Source organism: Somniosus microcephalus, chromosome 12 (genome assembly GCF_052327205.1).
Source record: "Somniosus microcephalus isolate GS21.2 chromosome 12, FLI_Smic_1.0, whole genome shotgun sequence".
NCBI classification, from domain to species: Eukaryota; Metazoa; Chordata; class Chondrichthyes; order Squaliformes; family Somniosidae; genus Somniosus; species Somniosus microcephalus.
Genome location: NC_140998.1, coordinates 145,068,796 through 145,074,795, shown reverse-complemented (window position 1 = coordinate 145,074,795; position 6,000 = coordinate 145,068,796).

Sequence of the window (6,000 nt, the reverse complement as noted above, 5' to 3'; positions counted from 1 at the left end):
CCCCAATCTCTCTCTCTCTCACACACTCCCATTCTCCCTCTCTCTCACACTCCCAGTCTCTCTCTCTCACATACTCCCAGTCTCTCTCTCACTCTCCCAACCTCTCTCTCACTCACTCCCAATCTCTCTCTCTCTCACACTCCCAATCTCCCTCTCTCTCACACTCCCAATCTCTCTCTCTCTCCCACACTCCCATACTCTCTCTCACACTCCCAATCTCTCTCTCTCTCACACTCCCAATCTCTCTCTCTCTCACACTCCCAATCTCTCTCTCTCACACTCCCAGTCTCTCCTCTCACACACTCCCAGTCTCTCTCTCTCTCACACTCCAATCTCTCTCTCTCTCACAATCCCAATCTCTCTCTCTCACACTCCCAGTCTCTCTCTCTCTCTCACACACTCCCACTCTCTCTCTCTCTCTCTCACACACACCCCCACTCTCTCTCTCTCTCTCACACAGTCCCAATCTCTCTCTCTCTCTCACTCCCAGTCCCTCTCTCTCACACTTCCAGTCTCTCTCTCACACTCCCAGTCTCTCTCTCACACTCCCAATCTCTCTCTCTCACACTCCCAGTCTCTCTCTCTCTCACACTCCCAATCTCTCTCTCTCTCTCACACTCCCAATCTCTCTCTCTCTCACACTCCCAATCTCTCTGTCTCTCACACTCCCAGCCTCTCTCTCTCACACACTCCCAGTCTCTCTCTCTCACACACTCCCAGTCTCTCTCTCTCTCACACTCCCAATCTCTCTCTCTCTCACAATCCCAATCTCTCTCTCTCACACTCCCAGTCTCTCTCTTTCTCACACACACGCCCACTCTCTCTCTCTCTCTCTCTCACACACACCCCCACTCTCTCTCTCTCTCACACACTCCCAGTCTCTCTCTCTCTCTCACTCCCAGTCTCTCACTCTCACACTTCCAGTCTCTCTCTCACACTCCCAATCTCTCTCTCACACTCCCAGTCTCTCTCTCTCTCACATTCCCAATCTCTCTCTCTCTCACACTCCCAATCTCTCTCTCTCTCTCACACACTCCCAATCTCTCTCTCTCACACTCCCAATCTCTCTCTCTCACACTGCCAATCTCCCTCTCTCTCACTCCCACTCCCAGTCTCTCTCGCTCTCTCTCTCTCCCAGTCTCTCTCTCTCTCACACTCCCAGTCTCTCTCTCTCACACACACTGCCAGTCTCTCTCTCTCTCTCTCTCACTCCCAGTCTCTCTCTCTCTCTCCCTCTCTCTCTCAATCCCAGTCTCTCTCTCTCACTCCCAGTCTCTCTCTCTCTCTCACTCCCATTCTCTCTCTCTCTGTCTCTCTCTCTCTCTCACTCCCAGTCTCTCTCTCTCACACTTCCAGTCTCTCTCTCACACTCCCAGTCTCTCTCTCACACTCCAATCTCTCTCTCTCTCACACTCCAGTCTCTCTCTCTCTCACACTCCCAGTCTCTCTCTCTCTCACACTCCCAATCTCTCTCTCTCTCTCACACACTCCCAATCTCTCTCTCTCACACTCCCAATCTCTCTCTCTCACACTGCCAATCTCCCTCTCTCTCACTCCCACTCCCAGTCTCTCTCGCTCTCTCTCTCTCCCAGTCTCTCTCTCTCTCACACTCCCAGTCTCTCTCTCTCACACACACTGCCAGTCTCTCTCTCTCTCTCTCACTCCCAGTCTCTCCCCCTCTCTCCCTCTCTCTCTCAATCCCAGTCTCTCTCTCTCACTCCCAGTCTCTCTCTCTCTCTCTCTCACTCCCATTCTCTCTCTCTCTGTCTCTCTCTCTCTCTCACTCCCAGTCTCTCTCTCTCACACTTCCAGTCTCTCTCTCACACTCCCAGTCTCTCTCTCACACTCCCAATCTCTCTCTCTCTCACACTCCCAGTCTCTCTCTCTCTCACACTCCCAATCTCTCTCTCTCTCTCACACTCCCAATCTCTCTCTCTCTCACACTCCCAATCTCTCTCTCTCTCACACTCCCAGCCTCTCTCTCTCACACACTCCCAGTCTCTCTCTCTCACACACTCCCAGTCTCTCTCTCTCTCACACTCCCAATCTCTCTCTCTCTCACAATCCCAATCTCTCTCTCTCACTCTCCCAGTCTCTCTCTCTCTCACACACACGCCCACTCTCTCTCTCTCTCACACACTCCCAGTCTCTCTCTCTCTCTCACTCCAGTCTCTCTCTCTCACACTTCCAGTCTCTCTCTCACACTCCCAGTCTCTCTCTCACACTCCCAATCTCTCTCTCTCTCACACTCCCAGTCTCTCTCTCTCTCACATTCCCAATCTCTCTCTCTCACACACTCCCAATCTCTCTCTCTCTCACACTCCCAATCTCTCTCTCTCACACTCCCAATCTCTCTCTCTCTCTCTCTCACACTCCCAATCTCTCTCTCTCACACTCCCAATCTCTCTCTCTCACACTGCCAATCTCCCTCTCTCTCACTCCCACTCCCAGTCTCTCTCGCTCTCTCTCTCTCCCAGTCTCTCTCTCTCTCACACTCCCAGTCTCTCTCTCTCACACACACTGCCAGTCTCTCTCTCTCTCTCTCTCACTCCCAGTCTCTCTCTCTCTCTCTCCCTCTCTCTCTCAATCCCAGTCTCTCTCTCTCACTCCCAGTCTCTCTCTCTCTCTCTCACTCCCATTCTCTCTCTCTCTGTCTCTCTCTCTCTCACTCCCAGTCTCTCTCTCTCACACTTCCAGTCTCTCTCTCTCTCACACTCCCAGTCTCTCTCTCTTCCCCCCAATCTCACTCTCTTTCTCTTCTCCCGCCAATCTCTCTCTCTCTCTTCTCCCCCCAGTCTCTCTCTCTCTGTCTCTCCCCAGTCTCTCTCTCTCTCTCTCTCTCACCCCGTCTCTCTCTCCTTCCCTCTCTCTCTCTCTCTCTCTCTCTCCTTCCCTCTATCTCTCTCTCCTTCCCCCTCTCTCTCCCTCTCCTTCCCCCTCTCTCTCTCCTTCCCTCTCTCTCTCTCCTTCCATCTCTCTCTCTCTCTCCTTCCCTCTCTCTCCTTCCCTCTCTCTCCTTCCCTCTCTCTCTCTCCTTCCATCTCTCTCTCTCCTTCCCCTCTCTCTCCTTCCCTCTCTCTCTCCTTCCCTCTCTCTCTCTCTCTCCTTCCACCTCTCTCTCCTTCCATCTCGCTCTCTCTCCTTCCCCCTCTCTCTCCCTCTCCTTCCCTCTCTCTCTCTCTCTCTCCTTCTCTCTCTCTCCTTCCCTCTCTCTCTCTCTCCTTCCCTCTCTCTCTCTTCCCCCCAGTCACTCCCTCTCTCTCTTCCAACAACAACATGCCCTCAAAAAAGCCTCGGCACCGCCGGGCACCCCCAGCTAGTCTATATATATAAAATGGTATGTCTCTCTGTCTGTCTCTCTGTCTGTCTCTCTGTCCGGCTATACAATCTAAAGTTATAGAGCGTACCTATGCACATGTTATATCCAAAGAAAGCTCATCATTAGGGGACTCTTGTAGGTGTATTTACTTTTTGCTCGGACAAAAATTGTGCCGACGATATCCAAAAAACGTTCAAAATTCCACTCATTATCCGCTCATTTGCATCGAGTGGGGCGGGTTCATTGTTTGTGCGGGCGGGCCATCCTACAGTTGAGTGACGTGATGATTGACCAATCCTACAGTTCAGTGACCTGACGGTTGACCAATCGGAGCGTGTGTGGGCGGCCTTATCATTCTGAACCGAGGTGAGTGGCCGCCATCTTGATTCCAAACTGTTCATTTCTTTTCCCACTTTCTGCGTGTTTCTTTTCAAATCTAAATTTCCAGCAAAAAAAAAGTTGCTTTTAAAACACAAATTGTTTTCAAAAAAGTTAATTAATTTGTAAATCTTTTCTCCAACATCTAGAATTTTCCTACCTTTCACCGTTTTTTCCAGGCCTGTAAGCCTGGGCCTCTGTTGCCCAGTCATGCCCGAGCTAGGCACCTCCCGTCGTGCTCAACAAGCGGCTCGCGATCACCGCCATCTTTGTGAAGGCTGGAGGGGGCGGGCCTGAGCCGAGCGTTGCCACCGCCGCCATCTTAGTAAAGGCAGGTGGGGCAGGAGTCAGCGCGTGCGACTTGAGTCCGGCCGGGCCTCACGCGGTAGGTTGCGCGGCGGCATCTCTCCGCTCTTGAAGCGGGCTCGGGCGGGGGGTGGGGCTCGGGAGATCGGGATTCGGCAGATCGGGGCTCGGGGGGGTGCGGGGCTTGGAGATCGGGCCTCGGGAGATCGGGGGGGGCGAGCCTCAGGAGATCGGGGGGGCGGGGCTCGGGAGATCGGGGGGCGGGGCTCGGGAGATCGGGCCTCGGGAGATCGGAGCGCAGGGGGCGGGGCTCGGGAGATCGGGGCTTGGGAGATCGGGGGGTGGGACTCGGGAGTTCGGGCCTCGGGAGATCGGGGCTCGGGAGGTCGGGGCTCGGGAGATCGGGCCTCGGGAGATCGGGCCTCGGGAGGGCGGGGGGCGGGGCTCGGGAGATCGGGGGCGGGGCTCGGGGAGGTGGGGGTTGGGGCTCGTGGAGGTGGGGGGCAGGGCTCGGGCTGAGGGGCGCTCCCTCCCCCCTCTCCCCCCTCCCACCTATCCCCTTCCTTCCCCCTTCTCCCTCCTTCCCCCTCCCCCTTCTTCCCCCTCCCCCTTCTTCCCCCCTCCTCCGCCCGCCCCCTTCCCCCCTCCTCCCCGCTCCCCATTCTTCCCCCTCCCCCTTCTTCCCCCTCCCCTCCTCCCCCTTCTTCCCCCCTCCCCCTTCGTCTCCCCTCCCCCCTCCCCCTTCTTCCCCCTTCCCCTCCCCCTTCTTCCCCCGCCCCCTTCCCCCTCCCCCTTCTTCCCCCATCCCCCCTCTTCCCCCCTCCCCCCTCCCCCTCCCCTTCTTCCCCCTCCCCCCTCCCCCTTCCCCTCCCCCCCTTCCCCCCTCCCCTTCCTCCCTCCTCCTCCCCCCCTCCTCCCCCATCTTCCCCGCTCCCCTTCCCCCCTCCCCTTCCTCCCCCCGCCCGCTCCCCATTCATCCCCCCCTCCCCATCCCCCCTCCCCCTCCCCTTCTTCCCCCCTCCCCCTCCCCCTTCTTCCCCCCTCCCCCCCTTCTTCCCCCCTCCCCCCTCCCCCTTCCTCCCTCCTCCTCCCCCCCTCCTCCCCCATCTTTCCCGCTCCCCTTCCCCCCTCCCCTTCCTCCCCCTCACCCGCTCCCCATTCATCCCCCTCCCCCTTCTTCCCCCCCGCCTTCTTCTCCCCTCCTCCCCCTTCTTCCCCCCTCCTCCCCCTTCTTCCCCCCTCCCCCTTCCCCCCTTCCTCCCCCCTCCCCCGCTCCCCATTCTTCCCCCTCCCCTTCTTCCCCCTCCCCTCCTCCCCTTCTTCCCCCCTCCCCTCCTCCCCCTTCTTCCCCCTCCCCCTTCTTCTCCCCTCCCCCTTCTTCTCCCCCTCCCCCTTCTTCCCACCTTCCACTCCCCCTTCTTCCCCCGCCCACTTCCCCCTCCCCCTTCTTCCCCCCTCCCCCCTCTTCCCCCTCCCCCTTCTTCCCCCCTCCCCCCTCTTCCCCTCCCCCTTATTCCCCCCTCCCCCTCCCCCTTCTTCCCCCCTCCCCCTTCATCCCCCCTCCCCCTTCATCCCCCTCCCCCTTCTTCCCCCTCCCCTTCCTCCCCCTTCCCCTTCTTCCCCCTCCCCCTTCCTCCCCCTTCTTCCCCCTCCCCCTCCCCCTTCCCCCTCCCCTCCCCCTTCTTCCCCCTCCCCCTTCCCCCCTTCCTCCCCCCTCCCCCGCTCCCCATTCTTCCCCCCTCCCCTTCTTCCCCTCCCCTCCTCCCCTTCTTCCCCCCTCCCCTCCTCCCCCTTCTTCCCCCTCCCCCTTCTTCCCACCTTCCCTCCCCCTTCTTCCCCCCGCCCACTTCCCCCTCCCCCTTCTTCCCCCCTCCCCCCTCTTCCCCCCTCCCCCTCCCCCTTCTTCCCCCCTCCCCCCTCTTCCCCCCTCCCCCTCCCCCTTCTTCCCCCTCCCCTTCTTCCCCCCTCCCCCTTCATCCCCCCTCCCCCTTCATCCC